The following is a 25,948-nucleotide window of genomic DNA, read 5'->3' as shown; positions in this document are numbered from 1 at the left end:
GGCGTGTGAGTGATTGTGTGAAAAAATATGTGTTTTGTGATGTTTTAACCCCAAATGGAGCACAGAAACAGTGAGGAAAACAACTTTTATATGTAATGTAGTCATCACATTAATAACATCACTGTCAACTTTACAGAAAACTCGTAGGAAATAAGAAACCTTACATATGGGCGATCAGATGTATAACCCGACCGAATTTAGGTCACGCCTACGGGCGTTGCACTACCTTCACATCTCGTGCTTTAACAATCGATCGGGTTTATTCCCGCCATTTTGTAAGCTGGAACTTCTGAATTTTCGTTTATATTTATCGATCGGAAGCATTCTGTAACCTAATTCCGTGTTATTCTCGTTCTAAATTGAGCTTTACGTTTGCACTTACTCCATATTTCTGCACGCTATAAACAACTAAAGAATAACCGTTTCATAACGATACTTTTGTTGACATTATAAAACTTTTATTTTACCGCTTGAAAGTGTAATTTCTGTATCATTGTGGATGAAAATGCGATCTGTTATAAAGTAAGACTCTTGCCCTTTTGTATTAGACTCCAAAATATACTCTAATAGAGGTATTTTAGCTGTAGAATTTGTCTCCCAACTTTTGGCCTTGCCGAGCACCTACATAGTCCTATAGCAGCGTTAATGACATCAGAAATTGGAAATAGAATAAATGTGTAGTGTTTTGTACGGGCCGCGCGTCCTCCAAAACGACTGGTTTAACGAATTTAGTTATCGAATAAGTAAACAGTAGATGTTTCGGTCTGAATATGTAAAGGGGCTCAAAAAAACTTCAAAAGGACAATAATAAGGTTTCTTATTTTTTTTCTCCTCTTTCTGGATTAGATTCTCTGTAGAGTGAAATTTTGTAGTGACGAGTAAATAGACAATTTTAGAAATGCTTTTGAAATTTCTTACATCAGAGACCATCGAGTATATAACCAGAAATAGAGGCGAAATACGGGCCATGTATTCCTGGTAACACATTAGCGATACAACTCTTATAAATATCAACTCCCGTTTGCACTGAAATATAGACAGGCCAACTACTGACCTGTGTGTACGTCTCCGTACGTTCCAAAAAATATTCTGTATTTATTGTAATAAAGATGATCTCCAACAATGCCATGCTGTTCTATTCGGTGGTGTGGGAAAAACAGCGAAACATCTAATTTCAAATCAAACATAATCACATTTCATCGGTAATTGAATATTAAATATGTAATTTTGCAATATTCGTCCATTATAGCAAAGCTCAAGTTAACTGGTTGATTAGAACTGAAATGGTTGACGACACCCGTCAATTGTTTCGAACTTGGGCTAGCCAATCGGAGCGCAGATGTCACAGTAATGATGTAGCAGAATAGTTTTCAAACAAATTAAATTACGTTTTATCTCTATTTCTGGTTACATACTCAATGTCAGAGACTTACCCATACAGAAAATTCCTTAGTTTGTGTCTATATAAATAGTGTTAATTGTTTTTGGTATGACTTGCTGTACTCGTGACAGATGGCATCATGTACAAAACTATTTGAACACATTCATTTTCCTAACCTGAGTACATTATCAGTGGTGTAGCCTAAACACCTCTGTTAAGATGTGATCTATGTGACTTAAACAGCTTGATTCTTATTTATTAAAAAAAAACTTCAAAAAATTCATCTGGCAGTAGATAAGATTGTTATTAAACAGTTTAGATAAAGAAGATATTGTTAATAAACAATTTAGATTTATAAATAAACAAAGGTGGTAGATTACAGAACCAAAACAATTAACAATAAAATTGTTCACTAGTGACTAGCATGGTATTTATTTAATTAGGTATATTACAGTATCCTTTCAAGTAAAATGTAATTAATTTATGAATGAAATTATTACAATGTCAATAATTGATTATTGTAAATTCAACTTTATTTTCCTCCACATATATTTTCCTATAAGAACTCATATGTATCAGCAGAATAGGTTTTAAGCCATAGTCTTCCATGCTATCTCAAGGCAAGTTGAGGACTGTCTTCATATTTGGATGCTGATAAGTAATAACGTCTCAACCCACAAAATTCAGATTTTAATGTCAAATTGTAGCATGTCATCTCGTCTACATTTTGCACACACACACACTAAGTGATTTGAAACCTCCAAATAAAAAAATATAAAAACAGTTGACATAAACCCATTAACCTGCCTCCGTGGCCAAATGATTACCATGCCGAACTGCCAGAGGTCCCAGGTTGGGGGAAATATTTGTATGGCCTACATTTATTTCTCTCGTGAGTTGAGTGTAATGCGTGGTTGTGTATGGCACCTGCGACACAGGGTTTCCCTAGTGCGGGACTATGTTGATTATGAAAAAAAAAAATTAACCAAACCACGAAAAAATCTTTAGACGCCATTTTCTCAAAACTATCATTGTGTTGGTTGACATGTTATTGCTTATCAGAATTCATTCTAAAAATTATTATAATCTTGTGTATAATCAAACATTCACTACATAGAAATCATAAATAATAATGGTCAGTTACTAAAATGAGAACATCAAACTATGAAAAACAGGTCGGCAGGAAGCATTGCCTCATGGGCGCTAAAATTGAATTATTACTCTAGTTTTATACTGGTTTGTTACGCTACACCTGTGTGTTTGTCACATTGAGTGAAGCCGAGGTCCGCGCGCAGCAGTGGGTCATACGCGTAGCTAACATACAAAAATTAACTTGTAAAAAGGTGTTTAAGGAACGATTTCACGAGGGTTCAGGCTTTAATCACTCACAAAACTATATAACTTGCTTTAATCATGCAGATAAATACCATAAATTATTTCCTAAAATCATAAAACACCTGTGCACGGCAGTGGGCAGCTTATTAAGTCTGGTCAACCTTATCTGGCTAGCAGTCGACCTTCGCGCCTGGCGCACCGTTACAAACGACTATTTGTTTCTCGTTATGCGGTGACGTAATTGCTTATATCCGAGGTTAGGCGGAAGACGCTCTTTTAACTGGGCTGGGCATTTTGATCGTACCCAGAAGGTCAGCTGACCTAGTCCTATATAGGACCACACCCTGCAGAAAATACGTCACCTGTGCTTGAACGCTATGAATTCTTTTTAATTAACGCCAAACATAAGAGTGCTGCGGCATAGTTCAACCGAAGGTCCGTTGCTAATTTTCTTTTTTTTTATGGTTTTCAAGGGACAGGACGAACTAGTCGCGCACCTGGTATGGTGGTAAGCGACACGCTTACCCATGACAGTTGCAGAACCTCTGAAACTTTTAAATCGCAGATCTCGGAGCTACTGCCACTGCGTCCATCACCTTGTGACATAAACTTGACAAGTATCGTGTGCCTGTAATTTCACCAGCACCTTACCCTTCAAAACCTGAACGCAGTAATGCGAGCATTACTATTTGGCGACAAGATTAGCCGTGATGGCGGTACTTCTCTATTGCTACCATATAAATACTTACCTTGGTATGCCACACATGACACGTATGCGCTAATCTAACCATCTTACATGAAGTCAGTCAAATGTTCAACATTAAATATTAACTATATACTCATACATATCCAATACATATTCTGAAATTTGAAATTCAAATCTGAAACATACTCCTGGGTTTCAGAATTATAAAGGATTTGACTTCACATCTTGACTTTGGACTCACTTACAACTTAGACAATTATGCCCTAGGACATTAGATGCCTGTGCTAGTATCAACTTTAGACGACAATGTTCGTATTGTAACTAGACTAAATTAGTTTCATCGTCATTTTATTGATATAGCTTCTGAAATGTTTTGGCGTCGTCTTATCAGACGGTAGTGACAATAAATTTTAGTTTTGGGCGCCGTATTGGTTTTTAGGACGATTTATTAATAAAATGTTGTTGCAACATCATCAACTTATTATGCGTCCGAATGCTACTATAGAGTTTAATCCATAATAATAATAATTCGTTTATTTCCTTAAAACATGGTATAAATAACAGATGAAGTTACAAGTTCAAATTCAAATTCAAAATAAAACTTTATTTCATAGGTAAGCATTATTGCACTTGAAATCGTCACAATGGTTAAACTGTACCGCTCATTCGTAAGGCAGATTCCCCTGAGAAGAATGAGCAAGAAACTCTAGGGGTTGCTCTTTGTAAATAACATTTACAACATTTTTTTTTATTTCAAACATCAGAGATCGAGACTACTTCCATGAGCTAAACGGGTTACTACCACGGATTTTTGTTATCCAAGTTCGCAGAAGTTGTTTAATACCTTGTATAAACCTTTAGTATAAAGTTTTTGTTTCACTATAGTTTTAAACCTCGTGAAAGGCAAATTTTGTATATCAACCGGAATCTTGTTCTAGAAGCGTATACATTGCCCCTTAAATGATTTTTTGACTTTGTGAAGAGTCGTATTACTGTTATGTCTGTCACTATTTTTCATAAAGAAATTACTATTCCTTTTAACATAAATTACATTGTCATAAATGTACTGTGAAGCTAGTGTAAGAATGTTAATTTCCTTGTGACAGTGCCAGTACAAACAAACATGTTTCGCATATGTTAAATAGCATGCACATGTCTAGTTATATAATGTCAATCAGACTACCACAACACAATAATACAAAATAATACAAATAGTCCACCAGACTGATCCAATCCGGGTTGGAAACTTCGCGGGTTTTGAATCTTCGACATCTAAGTTCCATCACGGTGTTTTCCTTCACTTTCCGATTTGTTGCTACTAATCTTTCACAAATGAACGTAACAGAAAATAAAGCCATAGGTTATTGCTGCCACAGGGATTCGAACAGCGGATATTCTGGACTCAACCAATGTCAATTTTCCTGCAATTGTCGAAACTAGAACAGGGATAAAACTGCGCTGTAGAGGATGGTAGCAGTAGGGCTCCCTGTGAAAGAGTTCGTCCAGGGAAGTACTGCCACCTTACCTGTTTCTGACGCCCAGCAGTAATGTCAGTGTTCCTATGTTCCGGTTTTGAACGGTAAGGGTGCTGGTCAACTTATGTCTCAGGGTGACGGGCGCAAAAGCAGTGGCACTGCAACTGTTATGGACTGGCGTGCAGCATACCATCAGGCGCACAAATTGTTCGTCCTGTCACTTGATATTGCAAAAAAATGCTGCGGCCTATTTTGCAGCAGTTGCACGAATTTTTTTGCTATAATTATTATAATTTTGCTAATATTATTTTCTTACAAATCGACCAATGGTACATCTGATGGAAAATGAGTACCGCTTTCTGCACACATTCGATATTAAGGGATAATCCTAAAGGCGTTGGCGGCCTCGAGGCATGTCGCACCCTGAATAATAAAATGACGATATTTCAAAAAATACATTTTTGGGAAACTAAAAAAAGCTGAACTGGGTCTGGGCTGGACACGTCTGTCGCATGCACCCACCGAGATGTGCTCATACAGCCACTTGGTGGACTGACCTGGCATTACCTCAAACCGGGAGTTGTTGAAGTCGAGAAGCCTTTGCCTAGCAGTGGGACATAATAGTATAATAAAAAAAATCGTGGCGCCAACCTGACATTTGCCTGGTGCCAAATATGACTTACGCTTGACGTGAAAAAAAAAATACTGGTTTTGTTTCCTATGTAGGTATACATTTTTTAATCTATTGGTGAGTTTCCCAAATATGTTATTTTGCGAATTCTTCTTTGTTTAAAAGGTTATCGGTGAAGTAATCGCCAACCATCTTTATTCAGCACCCTAACTTTCGAGTTCCTGATAGGACACGACAATAACTTTTTCCCTTGTTTGGTCTATAACTTCCCTGGATCTCTTCGCTCCTACAATGCTTCTAAGAAAACTGTCGTGTCGTATCGGATGCTCAAACATCTTTCCCCTTCGGTTCTCTTTAATAAGCTTATCTTTTCCGTACCATTCTTAACCACCACCTAATTGGTTTTTCTTTCTATCCAAGTGATTTCCTGCATTATCTCCAGCACCACATCTCACTTCGTTCTTTGTCTCCACGTCAACTGTACGATGAATTCTCCAATTTGAAATGTAATTGGAGAATTCATCGTATAAATTTTCTTTATTATTGAGTGTGAATACGATATTATCTCGAGTTTCTGGCGCTGATTAACGATGTTCAATCCGGAGCACAACAACAGACGAGTAACCTTATACGTAATTTGCTTGGCGATTATGACTAATGCTTGGTTTTTAGACAGGGCTATAATTATAATCTCCACGTAAAAATGCCTTCTGAGGTATTGACAAAGCAATTCTAATGCAACTCTTCAACAGTGTAGGAGTAGCAAAGCAGCAATGTAACGTTTGCCCGAAGTCAATGTTTGCGTCGTAAATTATCACGCTTTAGCGAGAAATTCCACTTTGGAAGAGCGTTTCGGTCCAGTTTTAGTTCCAATATTTGAGAATATCGAATCTTGGAAAACGAGAACTGGGTTAATAACTTCGAGCGTTATATGTGGAGGAACATTTGCGTACTTATATCCTGGTAGCCTTGTGGCATGATGCTTATCTCCTGTCCTGGATTCGGTTGCCACTGGGATTGCACCACTTATACTTCTTTTCATAACATGCACGGATTAGTTTAATATTAAATGATCAATTTTTAATGAAAACGTGGACGCAGACTTAGCTACAATCTCAAATTATGTTAAGCGGCGATGTGACAAACGGTGATACGCATTTGTCTGAAATTACGGCAAAGAAAAACATCTTGATGAAATCTGCACAGACAACAAGGTTCATATTAATTCTAAGGCGACCAGAAAAAGCTTGTCCAAAAGAGCCAGAAAACGTTACGCGTTTCGCGTCGACGGTCTGACCGCACGCAGCCTTTTTCGCTCTTACTGCATGGATATAAACCCTTTTCTGCCCAATTCAAACCGCTCAGACCTGTGGAGTTTCAGTACCGGATTGACCCATTGTGGTGATCCAAAGCCTAAACACCTTATAAAAGAAGAGCAATCACAGGCATCAGCCTGGCGATGAGTTACATTGAGCAAGCTCTTAAAGAGTATACAACCCCCGCATAACAGTGAGTGTTGAATCTATTACTTTGGAAAAAATATATAGTACAATTGAGGATATACACTATTTACTTTACGGTGCGAAAAAAAACCACAAAATTACGTCGAAATTTTACAACAAGACTGCTGTAATCGATAGCTACTTTACATATACCAATTATTTTTGTTTATGTCAATTGTACTATATAGAACACGTATAGAACACGATATACATTTTTCAAATAGCTTTAATTTCGTTTATAAAAAAATAATTTATGAAATAAAGCAAGTTTTGGCCACTTCAGGGACCTGCCGCTTGACACGCGCAATGGAACCGATTGAGTACGGGAAAAAACTTAATCTGAGGCAGTATCGATTCTTAAGATATCATGCCTTAGGACTTTATTGCTCTGTTTGCTCTCCAAGGCCCGTATTAATTAACAGCTCCTAAATTTGGTGATTAAGTGCTGGTGTGACGTCACTCAGATCTCGCGATGCATTCAGCTCTTCTGTATTTATTGACCGTAATCATCTAATGATATCATCTGAAATGGTCAACAGTCTGGACTTGATTGATTACGATTCGTAATGGTCTTGAGCTGCAGCTTAAGTGTTGATGGACGTAATGATGAGCGGAAATTGCGTCAACTCACAAATAATTAATGAGCAATAATATGCTTTTATTAATGGAGACATCACTTAACTAAGATCTACCGATCCAAGTACTTGAGATGGTTTATTAATGTGGATCTAGTTTACTTTTAGAGTCAACGTACATTGTATTCCATCTTATTATTGATAGCAGAAGGAAAACGTCGCGATGAAACCTGGGCCCCAGTTCAGCTAATTCTATTGTAACCACGGATCATTATAATCCACTTCCATTGTGAATCCACTGAGTTTGTATTGCAATTATGATATTATTTGTTATTCTGCTAAAATCTAGTTGCAATGGCAGTTGAGTCTCATTTCTGTGTTCGTCCAGGGAAGTACTGCCACCTTACCTATTTCTGCCACCAAGCAGTAATGTCAGCATTACTGTGTAGGCACATGGGACTTGTCAACTTATGTCTCTAGGCGACGGGCGCAATGGCAGTGCCCCTCAGATCTGCCACTAAGCGGTAATGTGAACATTACTACGTTTCGGTTTTGAAGGGTAAGGGTGCTAGTGAAATTACAGGCACATGGGACTTTTCAACTTATGTCTCAGGGTGATGATGATGGGTGCAGAGGCACCTCGAATCTTTGCGATTTAAAGCTCTGAGTGGCACTGCAACCGTTATGGATAGGCGTGTAGTTTACCATCAAGGCGCACGACTTGTTAGTCCCATCACGTAATATTATACAAAACAATTTAGATATTGGCATCGAAATTTCAAAGAACTTTTTTTCGGACGGTCATTCTCGGGTTAGTCTTCACTATCTAATTTCGATTTTTTTTATCGTGCAATATAATTTAATTATGAAACAATAATATACTTGAATATCTATGTAATAAAAACCCTCAATGAACTCTTTCACAAAGAGCTCTACTGCTACTAAAATTACCAAAATGCAAGTGCGACAATTATGGCAAGGAGGGCAGAATTGTCCAAAGCCAATGTTTAATCAGACACATTTAAGGATACAGTAAGGATAAAGATGTGATAGTTTCTAGCCATCTTTTCTAACGCTACGTAGTAACGTCTACATGATCGACCCATTGTAAGTCCCACTGCTGGGCTCTTATTATTATTTCGGGCATCTGTTTTACATTCTCGCCTACATTCTCGCCTCACCAATCTTTTTTTATTTTTATTATTCTAATAAACTACACACACTTGCACATTAAATTGAACATTAGTGAAAACCCCAAACTAATGCAGTGTTAAAAAATGTGGTCGGTTATTTTTTAACCGACTTTAAAAAAGGAGGAGATTCTCAATTCGTCTGTAGGTTTTTTTTGTATGTACATATGTTACGCGATAACTCCGGTATTTTTGAACAGATTTTCATGATTCTTTTTTTGTTGGAAAGAGCGTATCTCCATAGTGGTCCCATTTAGTTTTTAAGAAAATCATCCACCTCTAAGGGTGGCTGGTCACGCATGAAGATTCATTTTTATAAATAGCGCCTAAATTTTATTATAAGGAGCAATTATTTTAATGGTTGATTTTGCTATTCTCCAATTCAAGGTGTTTTTCTCTCAATATACTTTGAGTAGTGAGAACCGATTTTTATTATTTCCTGTGTCAAGTCCCGTATAGTGGCGAACTAGGGGATGGATCCAGGTTTGCGCACTTTCCGGTAACCGGTTTTCAATAAAACTTGGCAAATAGATGTAATTCCACGTACTTTTGAGGTCGGTTTTTTTATTACTCTGTACTGAGATTATACTTTTTTCTTTACGTTTAACTTGAAAATAGAAAATTAGTCGACTGTCATTTTTTCCATTAATTTCTTTTAATTTTCTACTAATTACAGGTTTGCCAAGTGGTTCGGGGTTGATTTACCGTTTTTGTAAATTTCGTAAACTAAAGTTTTTTTATTTATTTACTTTGTCACAAAATCTAAGAAAAAAGTTTTTTGTTTAATTGCGATTTTGTCGAATGAGTAAGGCTGTGCAAAGTCGTACGTTACTTTTAAGTCTAATGCTTATTTATTTCAATATAAACGTTATTACTTAATATTCTTACATTTTATTTGTTTCGCTAAATATGCCGTTAGTGTAGTAAAGCAAATTTCTGAGTGTTTTTTCTGAGTGTTCGATCTTTGTATTAATAATTATAACAAACTAGTGGAGTAATTTCACAAAAATAATTGAATATCAATTCAATAAAAATTTAATTAATACAGTGAATAGCGACATCTCTCGCCAGGACTGGTAGCTGTAAAGGTACTAACTGGGTGATAAATCTGTAATAGGTTTCTCATAGATGGCGCTACGACTAAAAAGTCGTTGAAAGACCAAGTACAAAGACACGACGCAAGCACATAGAAAAATTCGTGAGGTCCGTTGGTTCGTTCCGTGGCTTAGTTGGTATAGCGTCTGGCACGGTATGCAAGAAGACGTCGGTTCGAATCCGACCGGATCGAAGGAATTTTTTCTGAGTGTTTTTTTCTGAGTGTTCGATCTTTGTATTAATAATTATAACAAAGTAAGTAAACTTTCTAAAAATGTGATGATACCTCACACGTAAATTGTTGTAAGTCAAAATACCATTTTTTGCTTTGTAACTTAAATACATTCTTTTTTTATATTTTTTATAGGTTCCATGTTTGAAAGTAAACATAACACTAAGTTCACAAGTTCACTTTTAAATATGGAACATATAGTAATATACATAAAAAAAAAATTTTTATAAAAAAAAATTTGACTTGCAACAACTGTTACGTGGGAGGTATTGATCCAGTTCAAGTTATATTTCTAAAGAGGCAAATTTATAGATAAAGAATTTCATACCATTATGTGAAGATATGTCAAAAATGTCATCTTGACGTAGCGAGTTCGACAGTGTAGAGAAAGACAATGTCAGTTATTGCAGTGTAGTCATAACTATAGTCCGATATCTGTTGGCGCTCCGCCAGTGCTATGACCCCAATGTACTGTAGCGCAGATAAATGTGGCGTTTATTGTTAAAAGGTACCTTATTGTGTGGCGGGACTTGTGTCTCTATGTCGTTCCGACGAATGCCCATTGTAAAACCTTTTTAATTATCGAATTTTTTGAACTTTACTGCGTACTGCGGGCGTGGTACGGGAGAACGGTTATTTCTTGGTTTGGTACCTATGACTTAATTTCCAAGTTAGATAACATCACATACATACATTGCACCCCAAAGTGACTAACTAATGCACTTGTGTTATGGAAGTCGGAATCAACGATCGTATCACAACAGCCAGACCCGAGACAATACACAAAAGTTAGTGTTATTACATTTTGACCCGGCTGCGGATCGAACCCGGGACCTTAAATATGGCGACACCGTTAAAACCGATGCGCAAGCCCCTCGACGTCGTCAAAGTGTATATCTCTGCCGTCCGCCAACAACCGTCCAACAACTTTTTAGATGTCATAAAAAATATCATAATCCAGTTTTAGAATATTGAAGTTGTTTTTGTAATGAATGATATTTCAGCTATGCATCGTTAGGTTAAGTTCCGAGAAGTTGAACACGTTAACTAATTTTAACTGTTTTTAAAAGTCAATTTTATGCTCTATCTTTTTCTATTTAAAAAGGATATTTGAACATTGCCACTTGGCCACGTGTTAGTTACTCGACGGCAGATCTGTGATTGTCCGGTAGCTAATGCTGTAGCCCAAGCCCTCTGCTTAGAATGTTCAGTAATGGCACATTTATGGGTTAATGACATCATGTCACAAATCAATGTTATCGTAATGAATTTAAAATGCTCTTTTGATTTTGACAATAATACGCGAGACAATCCCGCCAATGACCTTGCCTCAATTTGCAATGTATATTACTAAATTGGTCCTATCGAAAATGCAACCCAGGACGCTTATTCTAGCGCTAACCAATGGACCTCAGAGGTCGTAAAATTGATTGTATGAAAACAATTTTCTAGATGTACATTGACACTGTCGCGATCATTTATTGTTATGTGTAGAACAGATAAAGATGTCTGTAGAGGCGATTCGTTTCATCGCAATTAGATAACAAACAACTAACAGTGTACATCGCACTACCAACCACGGGTCACCTCTCATAAGAGAGTTAAATGCCAATGTTCAAAATTGCCATTACAAACTTTTACTTGAACCCCGAACTTACCAGATTGCAGTCTGCTATTGTTTTGTACAGACTGCAGAAGTACAGTCAACGTACCTATTTCTGCCGTCCAGGTATATGTGTTCAGGGTTACATATCGGAAAACCGAAATGACATTTTCCAAAAATAACGGTTGCTCGAATTTTCATAACCTCGAAAGTAATTTTGAGAGGTAAATGTTTTTTCTTTTAAACCTAACTTAACCTAAACGAATATAATCGTGTCTTTGCGATAAACATCCAACATGTCCTGAAAGAACAACGGTTTCGTTATAATTCGATTTTCAAGGTAATGAAAATTCGAACAAACGATATTTCAGAAAAAAGAAATTCGAGTTTGTGATAGGTTACCGTGGTCAGTGGAAAGGGTAAAAGCGCCATTACTGAACATGTTTCAGCGGACCATGTTTTAGTTTTCACGACTGTTTGAAAATGCAATAGGCATAGTGATCCCGATATATAAACATACAATATATGCCAAAATTAACAAGTTAATCGAATATTATTTACCTTTACAGCACAAATCCACAGTTGTGACACGTTATGCTCGACAGTTTCCAAAATAAATCTTTTCGAAATTAATTTTTCGACACCACAACAATGAACGCCATCGCGAAAAGCAGTCATTTGAGGAGTTGCCACTAGAAGTGTATAATTATTGATGTTGTCCAATGTTTAGTTCTAAAAATTACGACTTAGGTAGATTTTTGTATTTGACCACAGACGTGATAAAAAAAACAACTTACAAAAAGTTTTCTGAAAAAGTAAAGCGTCGTTTATTTGTTTCTCCTGAAGTTTTGATATTTATTTATCGGGGCTACTACATGGTCGTGACATTTCGTATAGTTCCGGACAAACAAAAATATATTATGTATTACATTTATATACTTGTAATATGGCAAAATATACATTGAGTAATTGTTTATCATGTGATTAATTTTGAAAATTTAAAAATGTAATTCCATCGTCGTCCATATAAATACACGGAATTACACCCGCCGTGCACCCGACCCATTCTCGACCCGACACGCACCCAACCAGCGCCCGCTCGCTATGTATGTATCACGCTTTTAAGCTGTAGTCCGCCGGCTAACCCAATACGGGTTGGGGACTCACACGTTTCCCGAGGGTAGTGAATCTTCTTCGTTGTCGTTTTCCTTCACCAAAAAGCTCGTAATACATTCCAAATTAAATTTCTCTCATAAATTCTGAGAAAATCAAATTCTCTCAAATGTGCCGGATTCGAAGACATGGCCTTTGCTTTAGAGGCGGTAGGTCAAACCGAGGCTACCACAGCTTTTTAGGGTAATTTTTAGGTTAATTTCTAGATACTATACTCGAATATTAAGTAGTACTAAATAATATTACTTTAGAATATATAAATAATAAAATTTGCTACTGAAGTTAGATTGAGTTACTCTTTAACATTTAACATTTTTATTCATCTACTATTAATTACTTGAACTCTAAGTAAATATACTATGCCTGCACCGATCTGTTATAACTGTGGTCCGCGCTCTCAAAGACGGATTCATTTTAAAGAAAGCTAAATCTATACAAGGTTAGGTTATTGGATTGATTACAATAACAATCTTACACAGCAGAGATTGGATTGTGATTGATTACATTTTTTTATTAATGTCGGGCTTACGTTGCTGCCAAACGGTTTGGGAACTATAAACGTTTTCGAAGATTTTATATAAATATTTTTTTATTCCAACAATACAGTACGAAAACTGTCAATTCAGATAACCTGTTATTGGTTACGCTCGCTCGTGAATGAGGTAACACGTGAGTTATTCTGCGCGTGAGTCAACGCCGCTCTCGGCGGCGGCGCCCGAGCATTAAAAATAGTTGCCGTACTTTACTCTCGAAAATGTATGCTCGTGTTTTTCTCAGTGTTTACTTCTATTTGTTTATAAAGTTTCAACCTTTTGATATTTATAAAGATATGGTATTAGAATTGTTCAACACTCGACACGGGTTGCCTCTAAGGTTTAGATTCGTCATGCAAGTGCGGCACTTCAGGTTTTTTTAAAAAAAAAAAAAAAATAAAAATAAAAAGGTGTTTATTTCTCCACAAAACATAAGGAACACAGTACTTAAAAAACGAGTAGAAAAAAAAACAGTTGTGGACAAAAAGGTTAAAGACAGCATTGCTGATTTCAGCCTTCACCTAGCAAGCTGTTCCCTTGCTGCACCAAGCTAATATGCGGAGTGTACACTAAGTAATTACCTACCTTTAGTAATAACTAGTAATGAGTTAAAGTTTAATGGCTGTCCGTGTAAATTTTAAATTTAAAGAGGTGAGCTCTCTTCGACATGCAGGTTTCTTCTAGAGCTCCTTGTGAAAGGGATCGTCTAGGGAGGTACTGCCACCTTACCTAATTCTACCGCCAAGCAGTAATGTTGGCATTACTGCGTTCCGGTTTTGAAGCCTTCGGGTTCTCTCAGAGTGACAGGCGCAGTGGCAGTGTCTGTCAGATCATTGCAATTTAAAGTTCTGATTGGCACTGCAACTGCAATGGACAGGCATAAAAAAAATAAGCATCCATTGCACGCCGGTTCAAACGGTCCTGTACGAGTGTCATCAGTGTTACGATATCATCGGCCATCTCGCAGGTGGTCTGATACCACTCCGTGACCGCCTTGGTCCGTCGGTCGTCGTCCCGCCAAGCGACGTACCCTGCCCATATCCGCTTCAGGCACGCGATCCGTATACTGACGTCAACAACTTTAGTACGCTGTCGTATAACCACTTTGACCTTAGAGCTACTCTGATTTTATGCAAGCATTCCTTTGGGACGCATTGGTTATAAATTTTAGTTTTCAGGCTTTCCGGAATTTTAGACTTAAAAATGTGCTCCAGTTTTCCTTTAGTTGAAAATTACAAAAATAATAATTAACTTTAAATTGTGCGTTATAATTAGAACTCTTTCGTTGAAAAGATGTTATTACAGTTAAATATATATATTTACGAATTCGCAATTGTAAGAGCACTGATGACCTAAGCGGAATGATAAACACTAAAAAGGTTTTATGTCAAGACCGTGATCGCAAGCGTTCTGTTTACAAATAACTAACACGTTTAAGGAAAATTTTAATAAATACGTTTAAAAGTAGGTTAAGGATATATAATTAGGGTAAATTATTTGTATATTCATATACCTAAATAGGTATGTAAAGGAAGCTGAATGAAATATATCATTGTTTATTATTCATGTAAAAAGCTTCAATGGATTATTATTTTTTATGATTCTATGATTGACAGTGACGGGACGAAAGACGTGTGCCGCGCCTTTCCACGACAGTTGCGTTTCCACTCAGAGCTTTAAATTACAAAGATCTGAGGCGCACAACCACTGCGGCAGATGTCGTTATGTCGATTGTACAGGTTATTTTAAAGTAATTTAAAAAGTTGTAATTTCAATGCACATGGTATATGTGTGTCATAGACATCATAGGATATTGTCCTCGCGGTCTCCTTCACCTTTAAAGTAAATTAATATTAATACGGTCATTCTCGGATTATTATTTGTACCTAATATTCGTGGCAATTTTTAATATTCAAGTATATTATCGTGTTTATTAAATAATATTTCACGATACAATACTTGAATATCAAATAATATTGCTCGTTAAAAATATCGAATGTGGATGTAGTGACAAAGATAGACAAGGGGATGACGAAACACATTTATAAGGCGAGTGTGAGCGGGCAAGTTGGTAAGGGCCGACCTAGGTGAACTACTAGGAGTATCCTTTACCGACGACGTGTATGAAAGCACTGACGCGTGGTGATGACGCGACAGATGTGTGTCAAGATTGTAGCAATTGGAACACTGTTGTCTCTGCCTACCCCGATGGGAAAAAGGCGTAAAGTATATGTATGTATGTAATGTAAAAATATGGAATACTTAATAATAATTAATAATTTAAAACTATTTGAGAAGATTCATAAGTGCAGGCTCGTTCGGAGTCTCGAACCCACCTGCTTGAAAAGCAGTTGGTTGGCTACCCCACGACTCGTTCGTCCCGTCACTTGATACCATAAAGAAATCTACACACGATACAAAGTCGCTAACACCATCGCATACAGTCGACGCGCGAATGTGACGCGGTCTCAGAACCGCCTACTATAAATAAACAAAAAGTTGAATGAAGCGAAAATAAGCGAAGGCTGTTATTTAAAGTCGGTTAGTATTGAAACCACAATTGGTATTTCCAAGAAGAGCATGACTGATCCATTTATGTCCATGCATTGAGATAAAGGCGAGTACAAAATTTGAAGCGTGACTCAACACTGTCTCAGCGGTCTCATGGTTCAGCGGTTAAGCACTTAGGTTCCTGTTTCAATTCTCGGTGGAATTTATTTTGCTAAACAAACGAGTAGCAACTTTGCAGACTGATTTTATTTCTGATGTATTTCATAATATCAGCTCCGCCTTGGCCTTGTATCAGCAACCCAAGAATAAACAACGATTAACAATTGCCTGGTCTCAAACTAGAGACATTCCCTGTACTATGAGTACCAGAGCGATAGAATAGGGTACACCCAGACCAGAAACAACTTTGAAAATTTCGTTTCCCAAAATTGATCTATCGGAAATCGAACCTGGGACTTCCCAGTCCAAAGTTCACAGTGGAAACCGTTGGGCCACCGGTATCGTTAAAATACACAGACAAAACAATTTTTAAGCTATCCCTTCTTTCCACCGCTAATTTTGAATTCCCTGTAGTCAGATAAAGATGGCGAACACGCGAATAACAGACAAGAAACCTTATATGGGAAATTCGATAATAGCTGGCCGTGCAGAATGTACAAACATCCGGTGAGTGGGCTGCGCCCGCGCAGCGCTGGGCCGCTCGACTGGCCCACTCATTGGAAAGGTCGCAAGCCCTGCAAGAGAGAGCGACCCACATATCGACACCCGTGCTAGTTCCTTGAAAGCTTATTGTATTATAGCCGTTGTCGCCGCCTTTCTGTAACTCGAACTGAGTTGGTGCAGCTTTAGTTTTATTTATAACCAGAGATCGAAAAAGCAAACCTCGCTCAGATATCCCAGAATAGAGGGAATACGACAATTTTTCAGAAAGCATTTATTTATAGTACATTGTGTATTAAAGGCGACAAATAAGAAATTACTATCGAGAGTTTGTAAGCCCGAAGCTGAAGGCCGAGGGCTTTAATGACCCGAGGTTTGTAATTTTTATCGCCCATGCTACATACAATGTTTTTCATCACCATTTGCGAGGAAATAAATAAACAACGGTAATTTATTTCTTGTATTAATAAATTACGCTTCACAACACAACATTTACGGATTTTGTAAATGGCGAGATTTTTTTAAACAGATTGCCAGCTATTCCTCCATAGATAATACAACTTGAGCTAAATGACCGCAAGTTTTTTAATACTTCAAGTTTTTGCTAAATATACGTTCAGATTTTTCAAGCATAAAAACTTTTTGCTTAATCTAGATGTAAAAAATCCATAGGGCAATGTAATGATAAAACCCGTGGGCACAATTAATTACACATTACGGTCGACCTCGCCTACGTGTAATGACACTGTTTACGAGCAAGTGTGACGAAAAAATTATTTGAGTAGCCGTGGTAACCTAATAGTTGGACCTATCGCCTCTCAAGCAGAAGGTCATGGGTTCGAATCCGCGCTTGCACCTCTTGAGTCTTTGGGTATTTATAAGCGAAATTTAATTTGTTATTTACCATCGATGAAGGAAAACATCATAAAGACATCTGCACACATTATGTGTGAAGTTCTAATCCGCATTTCGTCCTCTTGGGAACTACATAAAGCCTTCTCATTGTGAGAGGAGGTCTGTGCCCAACAGTGGGACTGAATATTATTTTTATTTCAACTATTATTATTATAATTATTATTTAAAATTAACTGTAATGGATAAGCACAGCGAAGAAAAATATTTTATATAAATAAAGCTTTTTAAGTCGTCAAACTTAAAAAACATGTCACGCAATCGGCTCTACAGGTCACCTCATAACGCGTGACGTCATGGGTAAACAAACTACACTGTGCACTTGCCATTTGCGAGAAATTTACGTATTGACCGACAACTGTCCTCTATTCAAAATTTGTAAATGTTCTTGTTAAAATGTCATTACGTGAATAAATATTATAATAATTTTTATTAAATAAAAAGGAACCGATTTCAAACTTTGCTCAGGTACAGTGTGCGAAACCGGATTCATCCCCTAGTTTGCTACCCTTAGAGGTGGAATACTTTCGTCAAATTTAAATTTAAATGGGACCAACTGAGGTACCCTCTTCCCAACAAAAGAATAATACTCAAAAGCGGTTCACAAATGAAAAATCGCGTAATAAAAAAAAGTCTGATTGAGAACGTCTTAAACACGAACGGTGAATGGGTGACGTTTCTTTACTTACGTACAGCGAAGAGCACATAAAATTTAACACTTTGTACTTTGGACCGTTCTAATCGTAAGCGGCGTAAGTTGGATTTAAGTTTTAAGTGTCAAACTGGACGTGCTCTTAACTCTGTACATTATTATTATTAATTGCATAACAGACTATAACTGTTACAATTTTCAGGTTTAATTTATTGAGTTACAAATAAAAATCATTATTATTCCACAAAAATATTGAATTAATGACCGTTTTCATTATTCAAACATTCTTTCTAACACTTTAGATTTTTCTGATTACTGTCCAATTGATTTTTACACGGTATTTTGTTCTATATTTTTGAAATCTTGCTAGCGAATAGTTTATTAGATGAGCGATTGTATTTAGGAGGAAAGTTTTGTAACTGTAAGTAAGACTACGTTTTTTTTTAATAATTTCAGGATTTAATTGTACATTTCCAAGTTTTCGCAAGTACTGTCGCGAATGGCTACTTACACAGCAGGCTCTTGCGTTTGGAACGTATTGGCACTGACAGGGTTGATTATGTTCGGTGTCCTAAAATAAAATATCAGTATTTACAAATAACACAATACTAAGTAAAATAGCGTTACGGCAGATTAACAGAGGCCATGGATTCCTCGCAACCGCTGAGTCATAAACCGTTTTGTCTCGCTAATTAGCACTATGTTCGAGAAATTATAAAATGAATCACTATGTTCAAGACAAATAAAATTAGTTTATTATTATTATTTCAGATGGAGGTATTAGTCACTCAATGTGTATTATTTGACGTTTAGCCTAGCCTCATGGCTATCAGCGCAAAAGTGGTGTAACCCACATCATTATTTTTATGAGACCAAGTGACTGGACGAACAAGTCGCCCACTTGGTCGCAAGTGACGCGCCTGTTCATAACAGTTGCAGTACCACTCAGTCCTTTGAATCACAAATATCTGAGGGGCACCACACTGCTTCCGTCACTCTGAGACATAAGTTGATCAGCATCCTAACCCTTCCAATCCGGAACGCAGTAATGCTCACATTACCGCTTGGTGGCAGAAATAGGTAAGGTGGCAGTTCTTTCACACGAGCTCTGCTTTTACTAAAGTGATACACAATTCGGATGCTATTTTCATATATAAATAAAAGTTGATAACTAAATATTTTAAGACATGTACATTACATGCATTCGAATATAAAATATTTTACGTACTTTAGTATCTTTCAAAGTAAACTTGTGGAAACAAATGGAGTATAAGAAATGAGACTATTTTTCCGGATTTAAATCGCCTATATATATTTGAGTTTTTTGCAAACAAACCAACGTTTCGGGCCCTTCACAGGTTCCATGGTCACGGTTGACTAAGGTGGTACAGTTATCAACCAGTTTAGTCTAACATTATTAATATAAGTTACACCATTTTTGCGCTGATCGTCACAAATATACTCTGTTCCAATCGATTTCTGATGGATAACTTAGTGTTTGTTCTAGAACAAGCCCTCCTTCGCGCAGCCCTTTAAACTCACCAGCCTGAAACAGAAGACGCATGTCGTATTCACTGGATACATTTTACAATTATTGTTGACCCAATTCGCTGCCATTGCGTTTATTGATGCCAATAACGGCAATGTGTCAATAATGAATCATACTGCTGTGCCATAACCGCCTTCAAAAAGGAGGAGATTCTTAAATCCGCAGTATTTTTTGTTTTTATAAAAAAATAAGTGCGCGTTTGACCTCCATTACACCTGATGGAAAGGGACGACGAGGTCGAGGATGTAGCATGCACATCTAAATAATGCCTATTCACTCTCGCCTTGAAAAGGTCCAAGTTATAGCGTTCGGGGAACAAGTCTGCAGGCAGGGAATTCCACTCCATAGCCGTTCGCCATATAAACGTGGAATCGAATCGCTTCGTGCGAATCTTTGGAATATCCACAACATAGAGGTGGAACCCCAGCCCACGTCTATACACCCGATGATGGAATGGGGAAGGCGGAATCAAATTATGCAATTCCATCGCACACTCTCCGTGATATATCCTATAGAATACCGATAAGCTGGCAACTCTACGGCGATGTTCAAGTGTCTGCAGCTTCGCCTCTACTAATTCCGAGTCACCTATAAGTGTAGGTAGTGTTGCGCAATGACTCCGATATTAGTGAACCCATTTCGATGATTCTTTTTTTTGTCGGAAAGGGGGTACCTCGGAAGGGGTCCCATTCAAATTTGAAGAAAATATTTCACCTCTCAGGGTGACAAGGTTTACTGAATTTCACCCACTTTCCGTTAACAGATTTCCATAAAACTTGGTACATAACCTACTACTAGTACTACTATCCCACTAGTTCTGCGAATGACTAAGTTTTCAGTTCAATGTTGTATCCATGAATATTTTTAAAATGAAATTCTCCAGATTTCTGTCATGTAATAGGTGCTTTTGCGAATAGGTCGTAAGTCGACTGAGCTTATTATTGTATTCATCGGATTTTTATATAATACCAAGAAACGGGACGAACAAGTAGTGCGCCTGGTGGTAAGCGACACGCCTATCCATTGCAGTTGCAGTGTCGCTCAGAGCTTTAAATCGCAAACTGAGACATAAGTTGACAAGTACCTGTAATTTCGCCAACACTCGAAGACTTCAAAACCGGAACGCAGTAACGCTAACATTACTGCTTGGCGGCAGAAATAGTTAAGGTGGCAGTATCTCCCCGGAAGAACTCTTTCACAAGGAGCTCTAGAAGAAACCTGCACATCGAAAATGGTTCCCAAGCTGCAAGGGACCAGCATGACGAACCTGAACTTTAGAAGCGATCCATGTCTTTTCCCAGTTAGTGTAATAGAGATGTCAGTCATACATTTTAGTAGCAATGGGGCTGTTTGTGAAACAGTTCGTCCAGGGAAGTACTGCCACCTTACCTATTTCTACCCCCAAGCATTAATGTCAGCATTACTGTGTTCCGATTTTGAAAAGTAAATTACAGGCACATGGGACTTGTCAACTTATGGCTCAGGGCGACGGGCGCAGTGGCAGTTCCCCTCAGATCTTTGCGATTTAAAGCTCTGAGTGGTACTGCAACTGTTATGGACAGGCGTGTAGCTTACCATCAGACGCACGACTTGTTCGTCCCGTCACTTAATATTCTGAAGTACCATTAATATTTATTTTACTTCCTCTTGTCTGATCGCATCGAAATTTGATATGCGATGGCATCACAATCGATCGACAAACAGGCACTCAGACATTAAATGCTTTTAACCTTACATCTCTTTTTGCGTTGGAGGTTAAGAAATCGCGTTCAATGACGCTGACGCAACGAAAACAAATCAGCTACTAAAATTGTTGTTGTCTAAAATTAACCCAAAACAAAACGTCAATTTTTGGCCACTCATATTGTATTTAAACGGCTTGATATTAACCGTCTGTGAAATATTAAAATCGACATTATAACAAGTACATAAAGCACGTCAATTTAAATTGCGTGACATAACAGTATGATAATATTTAAGAGTGAAAAATAAAAATGAAAGAGAACTTTATTATATTGTTAATGAAGGATTATAATAGCACGATTTGCAAATCGTAAACATATTAAAATGATTTGACTAATGCCATTTCTCTCTTACACCTATTGCTATTGCATACTGACTAGTTCTAACGATAACAACAAGTCGGCTAGGTTGTTTGAGAATAGGCTCAATTTACATTACCGCGGAACGAAAATGAAGCTAATTTTTGTAAAGAAATTGTACATGGCGTAATGAGTTTTATGTCATTTGTGTAACGTACATAATCGTACTATACTCTAGCCAAATTCAACATGTACTGTTTAATAACAAAACGTTGCTAGGCAACCAATGATGGCAGGTGTAAATAACATTTTTTTGTCAATGCTTATTATGTAGAGACTTTCGATTAAATAGATTTTTTCTTCTTTTTTTATAATATCAAGTGACGGGCCGAATAAGTCATGCGTCTGATGGTAAGCTACACGCCTGTCCATGACAGTTGCACTACCGCTCAGTGCTATAAATCGCAAAGATCTGAGGGGCACTGCGAATTCATACGAGTGAACCAATTTTGAAAACGTTTATGCCACTCCTCCGTGACATGACAATCTCTGAAACATATTTTTCATACTCTGTCGAAGAGTATGAAAAAACCTCTTCAGGTGATGAAAATCGTTGACCGCGTAACTGGTTCTTAATTTTTGGACATAAATAAAGCGTTACGCTTCCACATTTATATGGCGAACAGCTGTGGAGTGGAATTCCCTGCCTGCAGACTTGGTCCACGAACGTTATAACTTGGACCTTTTCAAGGCGTGAATAGGCATTATTTAGGTGTGCATGCTCCATCGTCGAGCTCATCGTCACTTTCCATCAGGTGAGATGGAGGTCAAATGCGCACCTATATTTTATATTAAAAAAAAGAGCCCATCCCCACATCATAGATGCCTGGCATTATAAGTCCACACGGGCATTACATTCGTTCCTTCCTCGAACCTGCGAGATGTGAATGATCTTCTTCCTAAAGTAATTCCTTTGCGCTATGACGCAGGGTTCTTCGAAAAGCGTGTCAACAGGGTTCGCAAAAGCTGGCAACGCAAAAAATTTTTTAGCATTAAAATAGAATTTTACTACGGCTGAAAAGTCGTTGAAAAACCCAAATACAAAGACACGACAACAAACACATAAAAAAATTCGTGAGGTCCGCTGGTGCGTTCCGTGGCTAAGTTGGTATAGCGTCTGACACGGTATGCTAGAAGACGTTGGTTCGAATCCGGCCGGATCGAAGGAATTTTTTCTGAGTGTTCGATCTTTGTATTAATAATTATAACAAACTAGTGGAGTGGTTTCGCATAGAAAATAATTGAATATCAATTCAAAAATTTTAAGTAATTACTGGTTATTTTTATAATGGTTTCTATGTTAAAAATCTGTTTCTATTCTTTTTAGTGACTTAAGGATTTACCAGTCTATCTAATTATTACTCATGATTATTTCCAGCACGTATTACATCTAGTTATATTTGGTGTGAAGGGCCATTTAAGAATGTAATTAAGATGGTGTGTTCATTGATATATGACGTGGATTAGCGGAATTAGGTCGGTAGTGTGTGGGTATACTGGACTGTTTATGTTCTATAGTACTGGAGCGGTCGTATCTCAGTGGGAAAACGTTTGCTTATCAATCGAGAACGCGACGGTTTTACCTGCGACGGCCTATCGTCGTCTTACACCTGAATACTGTTGTTGGGTAATCTTCCGAAACATTTCAAAAACCGGAAATTTCCAGGAAAATTTGAAAAAAATGTTATTAATGTTCTGCGTGTAGAAATAGCTTTTCAATTTTTAATTAGCATGAATTATAGAATAAATTTGTATTGTTAAAAGCTACTCAGAGAAAACTAAATTTAAAATGAAGTGAAATCCTTTCTAATGGCTCCATCTTCATTCGGTAACTTCAAGTATTGACTGGTATCAATTCAAATGTGGAAAATTAAAGGAAAAATATTGGAAAATATTTATTATGCTGAAAAAAATATTTTTTTTTTCAAAATGAAAATTTTTCCATGACCCAACACTAGACCTGAACACCTCGCATGTGATTTCTATTTTGCGTCTGGCAGTAAGCGACACGCTGGTCCATAGCACTTGCAGTGCCACTCAGAGCTATTAATCGCAAAGCCTTGAGAAGCACGGCCATTGGCCCGTCATCCTGAGACATAAGTTGTCCAGTCTCACGTGCTTGTAATTTCACTGGCACCCTTACCCTTCAAAACCGAAAATACTGCTCACATACTACTCAGCGGCAGAAATTATACACCTATACTAATTAGCGTTAACTTATAAATTAGTTTGTAACAGACAATGCCATCTATTGACACGCATATTTGTCAAAGTTGAGAAAATAATTTTAGCTCGTGGTCAATATTAGAATAATATTACGGGGAAAAAAATATTTCTTATATTTTACATTCAGCAACTTAACATATTTTGAGCTGCAACACTTGTAATAACAGTGCGATATGGTAGTATTTAGTACTAATGCCTCTCGGCCTAGCTATCGATGAAGGGAAACCTAGTTATGAAACCCACTTTTTAGAGGAGGCCCGTGCCCACCAGTGGGATTTATGGTGATACCCCACTATGTACAAAACATCCTGTATATTCTGTACAGCTAACGAGAAATATACTATATTAGTCGCGTGATTGCATAATATATTATTCAAAGTAGCCACACACAGTAGCGTTGAATTGATAAGTGAATAACTCTAAATCGCGACGCGTGCCATATCAGCGCACGCGCACGCCGCTGTTTTCATTAATAATGATTAGATACAATGTCACATGACACGCATGGTTCCTTATGTCGTAATAGTGGATTGTTTGAAACGATTTTTTGACAGTATTTGTGTCAAATTAACGTTAGTTACCATTAAACAGTGAACAACACGCTGTTAACACTTATTATAGTATAATATATTAGAATCATAGTAAGTAGTGTTGAGTTGTACAATACTTTATAACCAACACATTCGACGTTCCACTGCAACTCACGGGTCTCTCTAAGGAGAGGGTTTAGGTCACAGTCTGCCTAATTTCATCCCGGAAATCGGTCTTAAAAATTTCATGTCTTGACAACTTTTGGAAGGTCAAAGACAGGCGTTCTGTCTCCCACCTGTCTCCCACCGGGGTAGGGAGAAACTACGGACCTCCAGTTACTACGCTTCTGAGAAACCTATTCTCGGTACTACTTTTAACCCAGCCTTTTTTAAGAACATCCACAATATGATGAAGATCGTACGCCGAACTCTACCTGTCCCCACGCTTCTTTTATAAAATTCTTTTATAAAAACAACAACTGATGTGTCTTTATTAATCATTTGTACGTCTATAAGCTGCATCGAAATGTGGCCGTTCGCACACTTCATCATGTCTTCAGACGATTTCCTAGCTTTGTAGATTGCGTTGCAATATTGTCTTTTCGAAAGTAAGTGCCTGAAACATTTGCATCTTTTTTTCTAGAAATATTAAATTTGTTTTCAATAATAAAACATTTTAATGGAAGATAAATTATACCTACTAATTATGATTACTACAGCATCTTTAAAAAATCTTCCATTGTGTTTTTTTTTTAATTTAACCGATATTCAATTTGTAATTTGTACAAGTTACTTTTAGGGAGATTAAATAAATATCTTTATTATTTAAAAAAATAATAGCTTTTGTATGAGTGTGGTGTACTTTGGCCCAGACTTCTAAAAAGAGATAGTGGTACGTACAGTCGCAGGTAAAATAGAAACAAAGACTTCGTGTTTGGCGCCTCACAATGCGCCCATACAGTCCATGTACAGGCTGATTACGTCACTTCTCTATTTATGCAAGTATCAAACGTCGCAAATAGGGCATGACACGAATGTACACGTTGTATACTTCACTTTTCTTACAATTAGAAGTAAAGTAATAATAATAATAATTCGTTTGTTTGCTTAAATATGGTACAGTCGCGTGCAATGAAATGTGAACTTTCGCACATTTTCGAATATAATATTTCATAAACAAGTACCTTGTGTTGTGTCCAAAAATATGTAATCATGGCTCCATTTTAAAAAATGGTACACATTTATTTCATAGCAAAATAAACTTAAGACGAAAAAAATCTTAAGACTAGTAAATAGAATAGGGTTTGAATTAGTTTAATTTAATCAGATCTTTGTCATTTGCTGTGCCCTTACAGGGTCCATAATGAGCTTAATT

The 25,948-nt window shown here is 37.2% G+C and overlaps 1 protein-coding gene across 1 annotated transcript in view; it reads left to right on the top strand.

Annotated features, from left to right (window-relative positions):
• LOC113234324 (talin-2-like) overlaps nucleotides 1-25,948 on the top strand; it is a 63,727-nt gene continuing 37,779 nt past the window's right edge. Inside the window, exon 1 of the mRNA XM_026469624.1 lies at nucleotides 1-70. The gene's annotated coding sequence lies outside the window, so the exon portion shown is untranslated. The remainder of the gene's footprint in view (nucleotides 71-25,948) is intronic.

This window comes from Hyposmocoma kahamanoa, unplaced genomic scaffold (assembly GCF_003589595.1).
Source record: "Hyposmocoma kahamanoa isolate Upper Pololo Valley unplaced genomic scaffold, ASM358959v1 83, whole genome shotgun sequence".
NCBI classification, from domain to species: Eukaryota; Metazoa; Arthropoda; class Insecta; order Lepidoptera; family Cosmopterigidae; genus Hyposmocoma; species Hyposmocoma kahamanoa.
Note: the sequence above shows the minus strand (reverse complement) of the source record. Positions and strands in the feature narration are given on the sequence as shown.